Source organism: Rattus rattus, chromosome 10, assembly GCF_011064425.1.
Source record: "Rattus rattus isolate New Zealand chromosome 10, Rrattus_CSIRO_v1, whole genome shotgun sequence".
NCBI classification, from domain to species: Eukaryota; Metazoa; Chordata; class Mammalia; order Rodentia; family Muridae; genus Rattus; species Rattus rattus.
This window is the reverse complement of record NC_046163.1, coordinates 38737941-38758075: the sequence shown is the minus strand read 5'-3', so window position 1 is coordinate 38758075 and position 20135 is coordinate 38737941.

The window sequence follows — 20135 nt, the reverse complement described above, 5'->3', positions numbered from 1 at the left end:
CCCAGTGTAATCTAGGTTGATCTCAAACACCATTCTCTTGCTTCAACCTTCCCAGTGCTAGGATTATAGGCAGGAGTCACCATACCCAAATGTATCATGTGTGTGCACTTTTCTGTGTACCTGAACGACTTTCAACTAGGGATCGTTGGCTTTTTGAGCCTTAGAACTAAGGCTGGAGTTAGTTACTAAATAAAACCTCCACATGGGAGAACTCGGGTCTTCACAGTTATCAGTAACGCTTCTGTGTAGTGTGGTGGATATATAGCGATTTCCTTGATTTTCTCAAAAGGGGAGATTGCCTGGAAGCCTGTCCTCCAGAAAGGTGACAGACACACCAGCAGTATCAAAGACTCCTCATTTGCAGACAAAGGGGCAGTGCTGTGTTCTGTTATTTTGGCCTGTTTTTACTGACAGATACACAGTATGGCTTAGTTGGTCTTCCTTTTTATTTTTTTCTTTTCTTTTATTTCTCTGGTTACTAATAAGGTGATTTTCTTCCTCACTAACTTTCCTGTTATGCTCATGGTCTGTTCCCTGTCTCAAGTCACAAGTTTAGTAGATGTGTGGGCTCTCTGTACATTCTGAACTCAGACTTCTTGTATCAAAGATATTCATGCCCCACTCCAGTCCTTTACATCCCAGTTTTCTCTGCTTGGTGACATTTTAAATCTGTGCAGATCTTAACCTGTCATTCTTACACAGGAAATGTTAGATCAAATGAAGAGGAAATGAATTCTCCAAGTTCTGTAAGCGTCTATTTTCTTTTTACTATTTAATAATGCACCTCTATTCCACCTACACAGATGAAGTTGTACCCTTTAAGTTATAAGTCTGGAGTGTTCTCCACATTGCTTCTCATGATCCCAGGAAAGCACACAATTCTTTTTCCCCACTGAAATCCCTTATACTTCACTTGCTCTGTATTAAAAATATTCTTTCTTTAGAGTCTATTTATGGAAACGTATCTCCCAATGACCTATATTTTGTGGTTAAGCCAGTTCTATCGCATCTTAATAATTGTCATTATGAAACAAAACAATGCTTGCTAGAAGAAATTGCTAGCACAAGAGCCCAGTACCTGGCACAGAGTAGACGCCCATCAGAGTTGTCAGACTGAATGACTAGAGAACGCTCGCCTGATTATTCTCATTCTAAATCTTATAATTTACAATGGCTCCTCTTTCATTCTATGCTGTAATTTTGCTGCTGATTTAATAGGATCACATCTTGGAGATACCTGGCAGCACACTGTCACCCGCAGTACCCAGCCTTGTCACTCAGGAGTACATGTTCTTTTTCCTTTATTGGAGCCTTGGAGTGTAAATATGTGACATTGGATTTAAGAATCTTATAAGCTCCATTCTAATCCTCCTTGCTCTATAGTTTAGGCTGTAAGATCTCGGCTGTTTAAAATTATGTTTCTCTTCTCTTTATTTACATGGTATATCTGTTGTCTGTAAACCTTTACAGCAGTATTTCTTCTGGTAGTTAATCCTGAAAGAGAATCTTCTATACAAATTAAAATCTTTATCAAAACAAAAAATAAAAAATAAGAAACTTCCTATCCTTGTGAATTTGTTTACAATCTCCATACTTCTTGAGCTGTTTTCTATTTTTCCATAGACAAGATCTTATTTCTTCCTTAGACTTCCTTTTCCTTGTTACTTTTTTCTCCTGTACTGTAATCGCATATATCTTTAACCCTTCTTTGTTCTTGTTTAATCTGTCAGCTCACTGTGAGTAGCAGCAATGTGCTGGTTCTGGCACTCTCTTCATTTCTAATAGCATTCATTTTTCTCCATGCCGAGCTGTGATGTTTCAGCTGCTTGTGTTTTGTGTTATTGTTTCTCTTCTATTTCACTCTTTCTTTTTTTTCTGGCATGCTTTCTCTACATTCTGAAACCTGGCTTGTGTGTGTATCTGTTTCATTTATCACTATCCATAATTTCATAGAGCTTTTTACAGATCCTCCCCTGGATGTTTACAGTGCTGCAAACATCTGTACTAATAGGTTCAGGTTGTAAGAAGGAGGGGGGCCTGGGGCCTTCAAGCAATATTGCAGGGTACCATTGCCTGGTAGAGGATGGTCCAAGCAGTCAGTCACAGGGAACCTGAGAAGAAGGGGGCTAATTGACCTGAAAATGTAGATCTGTCCAGTAGTGTGTGGGGATGGAAAGGAAAGAACTGACTCACATGCTCAGTGTTCCTATGGTTTATGGAAAGGCCTCTTCCCACACACCACAAGTCAAACTCAACAAAGAGATCTGCTTCCCCGAAAGCGACAGGAAGTGAAGAAGTTTCTGGAGGACTGATGAGCCAAATTAATGGTGCTATGTAAACATGAGAACTTAATGGGAAGAGTTTAGTAAGAGGCCATGACCTCACATGCCTTTACAGCCAATTAAGTGTTTGCCTCTGAGCTGGTACAGTAGATAATTAGGCTGCTCGAATGGGTTTTAGACAAGAGTGCAGATCACTGGGGATAACTCTTCATCCTCAGGTCAGAGGGAAGAAACAAGACATGGCCAGCACCAAACAAGGTCTTGGTGGATCACTATGGGTATCAAGAAGAGCAGGATATGGATGATAAAGGGATTTATCTAAAGACTCAGGGTTTAGATGGTGAAATACTCTCAGTATGTTTGCTCGGCTCGCTCTTCGATTGGAGCAACTCAGGTGACTCCACATGAGAGCAGGTTGGTCCACCCTGCCTCTCCTGACTGCCTGGTACTTACAAACATGCAAGGGTTTATTTGACCCATTAATTAGTTTATTATCTTACAACTTGATCACAGACCTTTCCCTTCTCTCCTCCGAGTCCCACCATCACATCCCCCTCCCCTGACTCCCCTTCCATTTCTCCTCAGAGAAGGGGAGAATCCCATGGGGGTGTTTTGTATCCTTCTTCTAAGCTAATATTTCTTCTAGGATGAGAATTCACCGTCCATCAGAGCTTTCCAAGTTGCCCTGTATTTTGTTTGGTTTTTACTTTTGGGATTTCCTAGAGTAAGCCTAATAATGGAGACCATCCATCAGAGGCAAGTGTAAGTATTATTCTAGAAAGAAGGCTTCCAAGACTAGGGTGTTCAGCCACAGGAAAGGGTGATTTCCTCAACTTCACGTGTGTAAACGTTCTTGGTGGGAGGCTAGAGATGGAGCTAGTCACATGCAGGATGTTAGACGGAACTGTCTTGAAGAAAATTTCCCACCTGAAGTTCTGTGATAATTTCAGGGCCTTCATCAGAAAGGCAAGACAGCTGTCTTCTAGGTTATGAATGGAATTCTCAGGAGAAAGCCAGAGAGAAGTCACATCTTGACTCTGCCAAGTCTTAGAAGGACCTAAAATAGATTCTTTGACCTTCTTTAGACTATAGGAGAAAAGGATTTACAATCATTTTAAACCCAAACTCCAAAAGCCACTCTCTGTACTTCTAGAAATCTGACCCCCCCCTTATGTTTACTGCTCCAGTCTATTCTGGAACCCCATCACTTCTCAACCAGACTATGACAAGAACATCCAAAGTTCACAAGAGCCCTTCTCCTTACAGCTCAACTCTATGCTGACCTCCAGAATTTCTTCCTAGAATAAGAAACAGAAGGCTGGAGAGATGGCTCAGTGGTTAAGAGAAACAAATCAAGTCACCCCCTCTTACTTAAAGTTCCTCAGAGGGTCCCTGGGTCCTTGTGATAAGGTTAGTTTCCTTAGCATGGTCACCAGTCCCCACTTGAGCCAGCTATAGACTCCTCCAGAGCAGGGACTTGAAGTAGCTCATCCCAGCGTGGCCAGGACCTAGCACAAAGAGCTTCACCCATGTCAGTCCAGTGAATAAATAAATTTCCTGTCACTTTTGATGTAATCCTCTATTTCACCTCAGACTTTCTCTCCACAGTGCCATCATATCTATATTTTGAAATGCTCTCCCTTGCCTGCCTAGACTCACCTTGTATGGGTTTTTCTAAATAATCCCAAGACCCTGCTCGGCCTTTTCTAAAGTCAATAAATTCAATATACATTATTCAGAAAAAAAGATAGCTTTGAAAAGGCTCCAGACTCTGATGGAATTTGAAAAAAATAAATAAATATAACAAAAAAACAAAAGAGCTCTGGATGCCCTGTAGAGACAAAGGTCACTGTCACAGCAAGAAGCAATTAATAGCCTAGTCCTGCCTGGGGCTCTTAACTGTTTCAATTGTGTCAGAAACTGAGAGGTGGAGCCTTCCTTAAGAGAGAGGAAACCAGCCACATTTTTCCTACCACTTCCGCCATCAGAGAGAGATCATATTAGAGGCTGAGTTCTGAGCAGAAGCCTGTGCACCCCTAAGAGGGCCCAGCAGGTGAAAGGATCAAGGAAGAGAGGGAGGGGAGGAGAGAGCGGGGAAGCAGGGAGGAAGAACATAGCTGGTAATTTATTGGGAGGCAGGAAAAGTGCTGAATTTGACACTAGTAAGGGGGAAGATGTCAATTCAACATCTGTTTCTGACACTTCGGCAACTCATTATTTCTCGGTACACAGTGGTGGGCTGAGTGAGGAAGCCCCAGGCAGGCTCGGTCTTGTCAATAAGCCTGAGTTTGATTGGCAAAGCAAATAAGTAAATAAATAAACCCAGCCCATAGCCACCGATAACAGTTGAGAATAACCCAACAGCCTTGCTAACTCCCAAAGACTTGGTGAAACTTCCGTGGACATAGGCAGGAAGGTGAGAGGCAGCACAGGAGTCCGACCTCAAAAGGTCCTGTTCTCGGGGTCTCTGTCCTCCTCCAGTTTGTAGGATCACAAACCTACCCATGTCTGGGGCCTTCTGTCCTATAATTCCTGAACATTTCATATTCCGTGATCATGTTTTCCTTGCCATCAGCCTCTGTGGGCACCAAAAATATACCGCTCTCTGCTTTCTATTTTCAGAACCTCTCACTGAACCTAGAGTTTAGCATCTTCTAGGCTGGCTGGCTAGAGAGCCCCAGGATCTGGCTATCTTCACCCCCTATTCCTCTCCAAGCCCGGCCATGCTTGGGTTACAGCAAAGTCCCACCACCGCTGAGCTCTTCTTCATGCTTTCACGGTAAGCACTATATTCCCTGCCCTATCTTTCCACCTCAGAAAGATTTTAAGCAGAGGGTTTTTCCACGCAGAATCTATTATTGGGTTTAAGTGGTGGTTATTTATAAGCACCATTAGGAAGCTTCTCTTCATCCTTTTTCTCTCTCGCAGAACTCAAATCCCTGCCCCCTCCCCATGCCCTTATCCTGCCTGGGTCTCAAGTAAGCAAAGACGGTGAGCAAGTTCTTCAAACACTATGCCCACTTCCACCGTCATAGCTGGTTCTTGTCTTCATTTTTCCAGCAGGATATTGAACTTTTCTGAAGGATGGATAATGGGTGGAAGAAAGGAAGAAAGAAAGAAAGAAAGAAAGAAAGAAAGAAAGAAAGAAAGAAAGAAAGAAAGGAAGGAAGGAAGGAAGAAAGAAAGGAAGAAAGGAAGAAAGAAAGGAAGAAAGAAAGAAAGATTGATTGATTCTCATAGGAATGAAAGATAATATGTCTAGGACCCCATGAAACAGAGATACTGAATTCAAAACATTGATTGGGACAGGAAATGAAGTCTAGATATGCACCTAGGAACTCGTCAACCCCAGGTGTGGTGGTTGGAGTAAGAATAGCGGTCATAGGTTCATGTATCTGAATACTTGGTCCCTAGTTGGCAGAACTAAATTTGGAATGTATTAGGAAGTGTACTTTGTTGGAAGAGGTGTGTCACAGGGGATGGTTGTGAGGTTTCAAAAGCCATGACAGGCCCAGTTCGGTCTCTCTGCCTACAACTTGCAGATGACATATGAGCTAATGCTCCAGCACCATCCAGGCCAGCCCACCCGTCACCATGCTCCCACCATGATGTTCATGGACTAACTGTCTGAACAAACCTCAATTAAATGATTTCTAAGTTGCCTTGGCCATGATATCTCTTTACAGCAATAGAACAGTAACCTTCTTAGACATGAGGTGAAATGAATGAACACTTTGGAATATGGAAAAAGAAAAAATGTGGCCTACAGTATTGGAAGAAACAATACTACAATATGATCATATTGATCACTGCTATGTACTCCTGTGTGAACTGAAGTTCCTGAGGTGGGGAGAGGGGATCTGAATGCATCCATGTTAAGGCCACTGCTTCAAGCATCCATGGCTGTAACATGCTAGGATGTCTTATAAGTCTTGAGCCAAATTTTCTTTGGCTGTCTTTAGCTGCATTAAAGGCCAGCCATTCATTAACCACCTCTGGATCTGACCTAAATATCCACCCTATAACTATTAGATAAGCATTTTTGGTGTGTACAAATACCTACTTTCTACCGTGCCAAAGGCTAAGGACATCATCAGTAGCGTCCAAGGCCTGTAACAGAGATTCCCTTGCTTTTCTATAACCTACTTCCTGATAGTCCTACTGATCCATTTTTAAAAGCACATTGAAGGGGCTGGAGAAATGGATCACTGGTAAAGAATACTCACTGTTCTTGAAGAAGACTAGAATGTAATTCCTAGCACCCACATCAGGTGGCTCACAAAGACCCATGACTCTAGCTCTAGGATATCTGACATCCCCTTCTGGCCTCTGCAGGCACCCGAATACATGTGCATATGAACACACGTACACATAGATAAAAATAAGTAAGTAAATCAAAGGGACCTGACTTAGAACATTTTTGCACTGTTACTACAGAAACTTTATGAAACTGTTACTACTTTGGAATATGGTTATTTGGGGCAATCTGAGTCTATGTTTCTGGACTATGGACAATCTTGCTCTAAGATGAACTCTCTCTTATTCCCTCTCAGATTAATGCTGTGTTTCCGCATCAGTTTTAGTCAAAGAGTTGGGGCTGTCTCCAAGAACAGTGAAGAAAAGGGACAGAGCACTGAGGCTATGGCTTCCAGTCAGCCATGCAAGGGCAGTCAGCCATGTGATATGGTTTATCCCAAGTCCTTCCAAACCTTTGAGATGTGGTTTCCTAAAAGAACTGGAAAGAGGGAATCTCCCTCAGGGGCTGACTATCCGACAGGAATGTGGCTATTCCTCCATTCTTATCCAGGGGCCTTTCTGAGACACACACATTCGACCAAATTGCTTTGGATAAGAGCCCTCCTTTTGACTTCCCATTCCCCATCACTTAGAGAGAAGCCCAAGTTCCCCAACATAGCTCACAGGGTCTCCCAAGGTCTACCCTGTCCATTTTCCCAGATTTACTTCACCCCTTGCTTTTACCCAGGCACACAGTCCTATTTTAAGGCTTCAAGCTTGACCTGCTACAACAAGGAGCCCATTTAGTTATGAGCCAGGCTTGCATCTTCTTGTATGCTTGGATTAAGCCTTTAGATCTCAGTGCCAAGAAATCTCCTCAGGAAAGTTTCTTGACCTCCTGACAAGGCTAAGCCATCCTTCTCTGGAGGACAGCCAAAACCCACCAGCTTATCCCTCTACCCTCACCTCCAGATGGTCTCAAGGTGGTCACTTCTTGTTTGGTACTCTTGGAGCAGCGTCTTCTGGCCTTAGGACCCTTACCTACCCACACAGCAGTCTGGCTTCACAGGCAGCTTCAGTTCCTTTGGCTTCAGTTTCTTCAGACATGTTGCTTCTAAGCTTGGGACTATTTTTTCCCCAAATCTCTGCAGAATATTCTCAGCAATTCTCATTCCCCACCAAAGGTCATTCCTTACTGAGGGACTATCTTACCTAACCTCTAAACACACACACACACACACACACACACACACACACACACACACACACACACACACACACCTCAGAGTACTTGCCCTGCTTCTGTCACAGGCTTATTACTAGAAAGGCCTGAATAGGCTTATTTTGACATATTTATTCAAGTTTTTTGTCTCCTGCACAAGGATACAAGTTTCACATGGGCAGGTTTCTGCTGTTTGCTGCTATGCCTTCTATTCGTAGGACCTGCCACATGGATTGTATCCTCAGAATATCATGATCGGCTTTCAACAAACACTGAATAAATGCACACACAAAGAACGGATAGGTGGAAATAGAACATTACAATGCATACACACACAAGGTGTTATTGTGAAGATGTTTCAATCACCCGCTCGCCCACATGACCACCAGTGTGGATCATTCAAAGTTCACCCTGTTCAGGCTCAATTCTCCCTACTGCATTTCTCATGGATTTTTCCAGGGCCACATGCCCTCCTCTCTAACTTATTCTTTACTTTTAGTGCAAACCTATAAACTCACCTGTTCAATTTTCCAAATTGTTTCCAGAACAATAAACTACTTCCCCCCAATTCAGTGCTTGGAATAATCTCCATGAACATTTCTATTTTTCACTTTGGTGTCAGGGAAGGATTTCCAACTCACAGGCAGCCTGGAATCTCAACTTATGGCAAACACTGCTCCTAACTTGTGTCCCGATTCCCTAGGAGTGGCAGGAAGGATGCCAGGGCGAAGCTGTGTCTAAGTACAGGTTGACGGCATGCAATGCCATAAACCTCACTGACACATATTTGCAAAGACAGAAATAAGTTACTGGTATCTCTGCTTCTCTGAGGAAGCACAGCCATTCCCAATTCGAGGATATAAAACTTTATAGCAGCCAGCTCTCTCAGAGCATAATAACTCACTTTCTAAGTAAACCCATCAAAACCCAACCACGGTTTATTTCATAGCAGCATTTAGTGTGGTGATTCAAATTACTATAAACCCTCCGGAATTACTCTAGGGCCAAAGAAGTCAGGGAAGAGGCACCCACAGACAACTACAACACTGACAGTCAAAGTTGTGCCCTCTTCCCTTTCCTGTTAAAATCTGCGTGAATGGCAGTTCCCTTTGATTCACTCAAGGACATTCTCTAAGAACACACAGAGCAAGCTGGTAGGAAATGATACAAACGTGGTGTCTTCCTAATGTCGCATCTTAAGGTCTTAAAACCCAACCAATATTGCTTGACCTTCATTCCCCACATTTCCCAGTATAACTTGCCAGCACTGACCCATGGGTTTATGAAAACAGTATGGGGTTAGAAGCTCTATTTATTAATCATGTGATATAGGGCAAGGTACTTAATCATTCTGGCCTCAATTTCCTTCCCTACAAAGTCAGGATGATAAATTCTGCCTCGTAAAACTGTACTGAGAATTAAGTGAGGTCACCTGGGTAGGGCTCATAGGAGCTGGTTGGTAAGCCGTACTTCCTTTGTGGGACACTGTCCGGTTCAGTGCTCCGCTCCCACCAGACTCTATCTGCTCCAATGGTACTGCTGCTCTTTGGTAAACTCCCTTCTATGTTTCTGCCTGTGTTTGCTTGCCTTCAGATTAGATTAAAACTCTTTGGGCACAGGCAATGCTTCACGATTTCACATCTGTGTTGGCCTGTGTGTGTGTGACAAATCCAGTGACTTCCTGGGTGGGAGGATGTACAAATGATATGCATGATATAACTTGTATTATAAAATGATTTCCAGAGAAAGTGCGTTTCTGGGGCTGCAGGAAGAGCTGAAGGGCTGAGCCTCATGGGAAAAAAACAAACAAACAACTGCATCCTTTACTGTTTCTGAGCTTCAGAAAGGCCCTGCTCCAGAAAATAATGGCTGTCCTTAATTGTTCTTGTTTCTTTACAAGCACCCACCCCACCCCCTTTTTTTGGACTCTAACTTTTTTAAAAAATCTTTTTTATTGGATATGCGATGTATTTACATTTCAAATATTATCACCTTTCCTCGTTTCCCCTCCAGAACCCTGACTCCTGTCCCTCCTCCCCCTGCTTCTATGAGGATGCTCCTCCTCCCACCTACCCACTCCGCCCTTACCACCCTGACATCCCCCTACACTGGGGAATCAAGCCTTCACAGGATCAAGGGCCTCTCCTCCCATTGATTCCTGACAATGCCATCATCAGCTACATATGTGGCAGGAGCCATGGGTCCCCTCCATGCATACTTTTTGGTTGGCGGTTTAGTCCCTGGGAGCTCTGGTTGGTTGATATTGTTTTTCTTCTTACAGGGTTGCAAACCCCTTCGGCTCCTTCAGTCCTTTCTCTAACTCCTCCATTGAGGACCTTGTGATCAGTCCAACAAGCATCCTCATCTGTACAGTAGGGCTCTGGCAGAGCCTCTCAGGAGACACCCATATCAGGCTCCTCTCAGCAAGTGCTTCTTGGCATCAGCAACAGTGACTGGGTCTGGTGGCTGCATATGGGATGGATCCCCAAGTCGGGCAGTCTCTGGATGGCCTTTCCTTAAGTCTCTGCTCCACTCTTTGTCCCTGCATTTCCTTCAGACAGGAGCAATTCTGGGTTAAGAATTTGGACATGAGTGGATGACTCCATCCCCCAACAGAGACCTTGCCTAACCTCTAGATATGGTCTCTACAGGTTCTCCCTAACCTTTGATGGGCATTTCAGCTAATCTCATCTTTGTTGGGTCCTGGGAACCTCTTGCTTTCCTGACATCTGGGACTTGCTGATGGCTACCCCCAGTTCCCCATTCCCCCATTGCTACACACCTCTGTTCAAATTCCTGACCCTCTGTATGTCGTCCCAGTCTCCTCACATACCTGATCCTGCCCCCTTTTTCCCCTCTCCCTCCTCTTTTCCTCCCAAGTCCCTCCTACCCTCTACCTCCTGTGAGTATGTTGTTCCCCCTTCTAAGAAGAACTGAAGCATCCAGATTTTGTTCTTCCTTCTTCTTGAGCTTCATATGGTCTCTGAATTGTATCTTGGATTTTCCGAGCTTTTGGGCTAATATCCACTTATCAGTTAGTGTATACCATGTGTGTTCTTTTGTGATTGCATTACATCACTCAGAATGATATTTTCTTGTTCCATCCATTTGCCTAAGAATTTCATAAAGTGAGGGCTAGAGAGATGGCTCAGTGGTTAAGAGCACTGACTGCTCTTCCAGAGTTCCTGAGTTCAAATCCCAGCAACCACATGGTGGTTCACAACCATCTGTAATGAGATCTGATGCCCTTTTCTGGTGTATCTGAAGACAGTGTACTTATATATAATAAATAAATCTTAAAAAAATAAGTCTTTAAAAAAAAGAATTTCATGAAGTCATTGTTTTTAATAGCCAAGTAGTACTCTGTTGTGTAGATGTACCACATTTTCTGTCTCCATTCCTCAGTTGAAGGGAATCTGGGTTCTTTACAGCTCTGGTTATTATAAATAAGACTGCTATGAACATAGTAGAGCATGTGTCTTTGTTATATGTTGGAGCGTTTTTTGGGTATATGCCCAGGAGTGGTGTAGCTGGGCTCTCAGGAAGTACTATACCTAATTTTCTGAGGAACCTCCAGACTGATTTCCAGAATGGTTGTACCAGTCTGTAATCCCACCAACAATGGAGGAGTGTTCCTTTTTCTCCACATCCTTGCCAGCATTTGCAGTCACCTGAGTTTTTGATCTTAGCCATTCTCACTGGTGTGAGGTGGAATCTCAGGGTTGTTTTGATTTGCATTTTCCTGATGACTAAAGATGTTGAACATTTCTTTAGTTGCTTCACGGTCATTAAATATTCCTTAGTTGAGAATTCTTTGTTTATCTCTGTACCTCATTTTTTAATAGGGTTATTTGCTTCTCTGGATTCTAACTTCTTGAGTTCTTTGTGTATATTGGGTATTAGCCCTCTATTGGATGTAGGATTGGTAAAGATCTTTTCCCAATCTCTTGGTTGCCATTTTGTCCTATCGACAGTGTCTTTTTCCTTACAGGAGTTTTGCAATTTTATGAGGTCCAATTTGTTGATTCTTGATCTTAGAGCATAAGCCATTGGTGTTCTGTTCAGAAAAATTTCCCCTGTGCCTATGTGTTCGAGGTTCTTCCCCACTTTCTCTTCTATTAGTTTCAGTGTATCTTGCTTTAAGTGGAGGTCATTAATCCACTTGGACTTGAGCTTTTTACAAGAAGATAAGAATGGATCAATTTACATTCTTTTATGAGGATTGCCAGTTGAACCAGCACCGTTTGTTAAAAATGCTATCTTTTTTCCACTGGATGGTTTTAGCTCCTTTGTCAAAGATCAAGTGACCATAGGTGTGTGAGTTCATTTCTGGGTCACAGGCACCCTTAAGAGTCAGTTTTTTGGCTTTTTTTAAAACTTTCCCTAGCTATGGTTGTGTTGTTAACCAAAACATCACTCTGGAACATAACCCAAAATCTCTTTAAGTTCTGGTTTTTGGTTGAGTTCTAGATAATCAAATACCAAGGGGCTAGATTCGACAAATAAAAATGCATAGTATCAGTACTTAGAAAATTGTTCAGTGGGGAAAGTGCTTGCTGTGCAAGCTTGAAGACCTGAGTTTGGATCTGCAGCACCCACTAAAAGCTAGGCTCAGAAGTGTACATCTATAACCCCAGCCCAGGCATTGGGGAGTGGGGTGATGGGAGATAAAAGGTTCCCCAGGACTGTGTCCAGGTGTCAAACCACTGAGCTTCAAGTTCACTGAAAAACCCCATCTCAAAAGCTGTGGCCTGAGCAAGGAAGACACTGACACCAACCTCTTACTTTCACATGCTCATAAACATGTAACCACACACCCACTTACACACACACACACACACACACACAGAGAGAGAGAGAGAGAGAGATACAGAATATTGTTAAACTTGAATTACATGTAAACAAATCATTTTATAATATAATTCTATCTCATTCAATATTTATGATACACTCTTGCTGAAATATTACAGTTAAGTTGAAATTCAAATTTAGAGGCACTGTGTATTTTCTCTGGCAGTTCTAGCCAGTATGGCAACCAAAAATGCACTGAGATAAATGGGAAGACAAAGAAACAAATGCTTCCCAACAATGAGCGTTCATTATTTACATGAAGGAAATATGAACCGATATAGATAGCAAATCAATATGTCCACTTATATGACAGCTGGACAGACTTTTAAAACACATTGCCTTTGGTATGTCTTTAGAAAGAGTAAAGCCACTATTTCCATATTAAAAAGAATAAGAAGCTATTTAATAAGACATTAATAAAATATAGATCACAGGATAAGAAACAGAACCTATTAGAAATCCTAGAAATTAAAGAAAAGTTTCACTGAATTTTATACATTTAATATTTAATAAATATTTGAGACTGGAACAATTTTATGGGCCATGTGCTCTCTACACAGAGGTAACTACACTTATGATTCTAAGAGTGGAGACTGTTACAGAAGGATTTCATCATCTGAAAAATGGAATTACAGAATTTACTTAGAATGTCCGTGTTTGTGTGTGTGTGTGTGTGTTTGTGTGTGCTCACACGCATAATGCAAATGAAGAGACAAACATTTTTTATCTAATGTTTTAACGTTTATTAAATTTCAGAAAATTTTGGATTTAAAAGAATAGCAGAGAATCAATATTTAAAGAGAAAATTGCTGAACCTTTTCTAATATAAGATAAAGGCATGATTATCTTTAAATGAAAAAAATGTATTCCAAGTACCTAGCAAGGTAAATAAAACAAATCCATTCAAAATCACACTAAAGAACACCCCTACAAGATGGTAGAACCAATAAACTCTCATCCACAAATAACAAAGGACAGCAAAACATCACCTCAAGCTGTGGAAGAAAAATCAACACCCAGAGAGTCTGCTGTTAGTACACCAGTCCTGACAACAGAACCTAAAATGAGACCGGCAGAGCAGTCACTTTCTTATAGCCAGTGGTTTAGATATGGTGGCTCAATAGTAATGTGTAGCATCCCACCTGAGGACCAACGCTCTCTATTCTATTCTCCCTTCCTCAGCATACAGATCCTCTCTCACACCTCATGGAAGTTTCTACATTCAAGGGAAGAAGGGAAGTGACAAAAGTAAGACTCTCTTAGCTAAGTCACAGTCCTGTCTGGGGGTGCTACTATTAACCTGGGGTCCTTTTTGCTAAATACATGCTCTCTCAAATAAAATATTCTGATTCACTTCTAAGAACAAGAATATGGTATAGGTAGCTAGCTGCCTGCTAGAGCTATTATTTAAGGAAATAAGATATTTTTTAGTTATTTAAAAATACTAAAAGAATTTCACATCCACAAACCTTCAGTAAAAGCATTGTCAAGAATACAAGCACTGAGGAGAAAGGGGAAAGTAGATCTCAGAGTCCAGCCTCTTCTACACAGTGAGTTCCAGGTCAGCCAGGTCTATGCAGGAGGGGGGAGGAGGAGGAGGAGGAGGAGGAGGAGGAGGAGGAGGAGGAGGAGGAGGAGGAGGAGGAGAGGAGGGGGAGAGAGGAGGAGGAGGAGGAGGGAGGAGGAGGAGGAGGAGGAGGAGGGAGAGGAGGAGGAAGAGGAGGAGGAAGAGGAAGACGACGGGGGAGGAGGAGGAGGAGGAGAAAGAGGGGGAGAGAAAGGAAGAGGAGAGAGAGAGAGAGGGAGAGAAAGAGAGAGAGGAGAAGAGGAGAAATGGAGGGAAGAAAAAAAATGTACTTAACTTAGAAGAAAATAAAACCAATGGGAAGATATAGACTGCAAGAAGCAATACAGACATTTAAAAACTATCTTAGCAAACGCAATTGAAGTTTACCATTCAAGCCTCTTTTGATTGGCTTTTAAATGGGTAAAACTAAAACCTCCTAATAAAAAGAAAAGATAATAGAAGTAAGTCGATATGGCAGGATGTTAAGATTTTGTAAAGCTAGTGGTGAGATTATAAAGATTTTATATTATTCTTTATATTTGCCTGCAAATCTAGAGCATTGCTGTTTTAATAACTCTTAAATTGCTGTGATAAGTCATCATTACCAAAGCAACTTACAGAAGAAAGGGTTTATTGAGCCTTACAGTTCCAGAGGGCAAGAATCTATGACAATCAGGGCCGGGAACATGGCAACAGGCAGGGAAACATGGTGCTAGAGCAATAGCTGAGAGCTTACATTCCCATGGGAAAGTCAGAGGCAGAAAGAGACAAAGAAAAAGAGAGACAGAGACAGAGAAACACAGAGAGAGACAGAGGGGGCCAGAGAAAGAAAGGCAAGGAGAGAACTAACTGGCAATAGTGTGGGTTTTTGAAACCTTAAACCTCACCCTCGGTGATAACACACCTCCAAATCTTTACTAAGCATTTCCACCAACTGGAACCAAACATTCAAATATTTGAGTCAGTGGGGGTCATTCTCATTTAAGCCACCACAATTACATAATCCAAAAATTTAAAGAGGACAATTACATGAAAGTTTTAAACTTCTATAAATCAAAAGGTAACAGAAATGAAATTAAGAGACACATAGAAAGACTAGGGGGAAACTTTTACAACATACTGCAACAGGGAAAAAATAGCATCTAGAAAAGAACATCTCTTTTTTGTTTTTTTAAGTACAATGAATGTTCTATTTGGAAGACTTAACACTTCAGAGAATGAAAAATGCATGACTATTTGATCATCATTCTACTTGCTGCTGTTTTTCATTCTTAGATACTCTTCTTCGTAGAACGGCAGCTATGTCTTTGGGACTAGAAGCCCCACTCTGATACTAATTAAAGAAATACAGAGTTTTGTTCAAGATATTTTAAACACCGGTAATAAACTATAAAATTGGCCAAGAATAGAGGTACTCTGGTTAGCAATCAAAATGGTTTAAGTATGGACGCAATCCATAAGAACAGTAACAACAACAAAAATAGAACCATTTTTCCTCAATCAACATAGGCCAGCCACTAGGTGTCATTCTGTGAAGACATTATTTTGAAGCCCTAGTGAACGGAGCCTGTGTAATTTGCCACTGTGTTTTCTACTTCGTGCCTCGAGAACCTTACAAAGATCAGTCCTGACACAACAGAACAAAATTTGCAGAGGGTAATACTAGAGTGAAAGTTGAGCGTGACAATCACATTCCTGTGCATTAAACAGTCACATCTTAATTATTTATGTAACTCATTCCAATAAAAATAGAGAGCAGCATTGAACACTTATCTCATTCCATATTCAAATAGCTTAACAATTCTTTCCATTATTTTCTGGTGGCAAATCCTTATTTAAGGATGGCAATCGCATGCTGGTAGTTATGAAGAGGACGCTGAAGGCCATCACTATACAGCATATGGCAACCTAAGGACTCTTGCGCTCACCAATTTGGGCACACTTCCAAAATATTCCCGATAGTCCAGATTTACTTCTGTCCAGGAAGCTGGATGGCAGGGATGGAATATAAGCACACATACATAGAAGCAGTAAGATTACATTCAGCAGATTCTGAAATTGAAAACAGCAGACATAGGGAGGCTGGTGCTAATCCAGCCACATGACCTGTCTGGGCTGAAGTGGAAAAGGAGGTACACTGTCTGTGCTTCCCTGAAGAGAACATTTCTAAACATCAATAAATATAAGCCAAAACTTAACAAAATATCAGAGTAGAATATGAATGAGATTTTATAGGAAATGAACCACAAATATATAACAATTTTTTTAAAAAAAATATGCTCAATCGTGTAATCAAGGAAATTCAATTTAAAACAAGTATAAAATTTCATCTTGTTACCCATTATAGAAATGAAATATTTAGAGAGCTGAAGATGTAGAACACTGGCAAGACAGTGATGCATAGCAACTCTTGAATTGTGTTGGTAGACACATTTGTGGGAAAAGCTCCATTAGCATACAACTTAGCAGCTGTTAAAATATTAAATATCCAGAGCAATAGGCTGATGGTTATGTCTCCAGACCACTCTAGGAAAATAGTTGTACATAAGTATTAAAAAGAGAAATCATTGTAGTATTTACTGTAATCACAAGCCCCACCTACCAAGGCTCTAACTTACATAATTGCAAATTCATTTGAAACCCGAGTAACAGAATGAAGGTTGGTTCTGTATGAGCTTGTGTTTTCTCGGGTTCAGCTAATAAGATATTGACCCAGTTCACTATAGCTGTGGGGCAAACTGGCAAACTGTATCTCAAATTGGCAGCAAAATTTGGCAGCCACTGTCCACATGTACTGGCTTTGCGGGCATGCAAAATGCAAGAGTTACAGGACGTTGGAGTTTCTCCTAAAGTCTCAGAAACCTACCGAGGCCAGGCAAAGAGTGACAGGGTCAGGTGCCCTGCAAGGAGAAATAGTTGTATGGAAATTTAAAAGTTAAACCCTGTTTTAATGAAGATCCCAGGATGTTCATGATGCCAGGAACACGGAACATCAGGAAAAGCTTAAGGCACAGAATAAAGTCAGACCAAGAGAGGGTATGTGTGCTTTAGGGAGCAAAGGCAGAGGGGTAGATTGCTCAAGCTCTACGGAACCCAGATGATTCCATCACGAGCTCCAGGTGTCTGGCATGGAGCTACAAGATTGGACATTTGCCCAGTTGGGTTTCAGACTCAGTTTGGTCATATCTGTCATCATGCCTCCATTTCTCCCTTTTGTAATTAGAATGTGTATTTTGTGACATTGTATATTAGAAGAATGTAACTTTCTTTAAATTTTACAGGGGTGAGTTAAGTCTTAGCTCTCAGAACAGAATTTGGACTTTGGAGCACCGTTGGGACTACTAAAGAATGTGGTGATTTCTAGAGATGGAATTACTACATTTTGCACGAAGAGATAACATTTCAAAGGTCAGGCAGGGGTGGGATGCCATTATTTAGCATAATGTGTCTCATGTAAAGTTGACCAGAGGTGGAATTATTATAGCTAATAATTACTGTGAACATGAATGGATTTAGAATCACTTAGGACATCATCACTCTAACATATTTGTGAGGGCATTTCTAGAGATTTAACTGAGAAGAGAAACTGACCTTGGATGTAGACGTCATCCCATGGACTTAGGGCTCGGATTGAAAAGAGAAAAGAGCTGAGCACCAGTACTTGTTGTCCTGTTCTTCCGGCAGCCACAGCAACTCTTACCACCATGCCTCCCATGACACAGTGGACTATACCCTCAAACTGACAAAATAAAACTTCCTAAAATTGCTATGATGACACATACTATGAGTTACCTATGTTGTGGAATATCATAATACCATTTAAAAGTAGAACTGACTAATTGAGTAACATATTACAAAACACATAAGGTAAACATCAAATGTAACACAATCCCACAAAAAGTAGTTGAGTATGCTCTGTGCTTACAAAAAAGAAAAAGAGTAGAATAATACACATAAAAGTATTGAGTGGTTGGGTCAAGGAAGAGCGAAAAAAAGCCACTCCATAATCTCTTCTAAGTTCCTAGATATAGATAACTGGTAAATATATGAGGTGATACATGTGAAATTTCCTTGTTTAGTGTTTTGTAACAGTTTACTCTGAGACTGAAACATTCTATCCCACGAGGAATCTCTCTAAGCAGGACTTAAACAACTCCAAATAACTTCAGGAAGTCCCTGAAACTGACCAGATTCACTAATCCTCTCCCTATCAGAGTAAGCAGCCCAGCTATAAAAAAATACTCTAAGACTATCCCAAATGCCTAGAAGAAGCAGAAACCACCCAAGGAAGAGGATTGAACTGACTGAGTCACTGGGAAGAAGGACTCCAACCTGTTGAGCTGTAGGCTATGAAGAGCCCTCCTGTTGTGAGCTGTCACCCATGCTAGGGTAGTCTTTGGTGATACAGCAGCCTTAGAGTCACTTCTGCTTCTCTCACCATATTCCTGTAAGTACCCCCAATAAAACTCATGGTTCAGTAAGATCATCTTTGGTGACAACCGTTCTTTGTTCTGCCATGGGTTCCCCCTCTGTGGTAAGTAAATGTGGATGTTGCATCTCCCCTGGAAAAGTTTTGTCACACGTTTAGCCAGCACACAATGTTTTCACGTGCCAAGATCACATGCTGCACACCATGCATATACACAATCTTTTTCAATTAAAAATAAATTTTAAAGGCTATTTTGTAAACAAAGAGAGGCAATAGGACTTTCTGTGGGGAGGAGCGGGGAGGGCATTCAAAGACTTTTCACATGGTAGAGAAGCTGGACACCTATACTTGATCCTTTCCTGGTAGTGATGAGCACATTGGTTCAAATGAACACACTGACCAGGATGTGAGGCCTGTTTGGAAAAAAAAAAAAGAGATCATACACTACGATAATGGGTTATCATGAAGTAGGCAGGCCACATGGTTTACATATAGTCCTTTTATAAAGTAGATTCATGTTCTAAAAGTCTAGAAGCGGAAGAGCCAGTGACTAAACCAAAGGAATCCTGTCTCAATGTTTCTCTAGTCTCTGAAATCTGGGTTCTTTGGGGAAAAAGAACTCTAATGGCTAAAAGCACAATGTCCCCATCATGTCCATGACTCTATTCCCCTTGGGTCTGTTACTCTGAGTAAGAGAACAAGCTTCTTTCAGTGTACATATTATGTATATATGCATGCATATATGTATATGTATGCATATGTGTATGTGTATAATATACACACAATAATATTCTCCATTGATGTTACTGCTATGCTGAATGTATCATCATTTGTGAAGCGCTTACCCAGGTAGGTACCCAGCACAGTGACTGGTGGTTGTGTGTTAGTTTTTATAATGATGGCTTCTTTCAATCAACTGGTTGATCTGTAGCTTGGTCCCATATAACAGACTCCCTGTATTTAGATCAAGTGACAAATAGGAAACTCAGTGTAGATCTCTAGTCTTTTTTTCATGAATTTTCATATAAAAGAGAAAAACTTAACTCACTCTGAGTCCTTGGGTCTTGAGAATCCTCCAGTACTTCCTCACTGCATGCTGGTCATTGAAACCTCCCCAGGGCAGAGGAGATTGGTCAGTGGGTAAGAATGCTTATGCATAGCCATGAGAACATAAGTTCAAATCTCCATAACTCACACATGGATGGATGGATGGATGGATGGATGGATGGATGGATGGATGGATGGGTGCATGGATAGGTGCATGGATGGATAGATGGATTGACAGACAGACAGACAGAGGTCTCACACATGATTATAACTGGATCACTGAGGTTTGCTGGCTACCAACCTAGATCCAGGTTCAGTGAGGGATTCTTTCATAAGAGACTAAGCAGAGAGGGGCAAAACAAGACAGCTAATGTTTTCCTTTGGGTTCTGCATGCACTAAGGCAAGCACACCGTGAAGATGAGTGTCACTGTCCTAAGCTTTGTGTACCGCCTTTACTTCTCTATCAGTGCAATGACTTGAGGTTGGAAAAAGAATTGGAA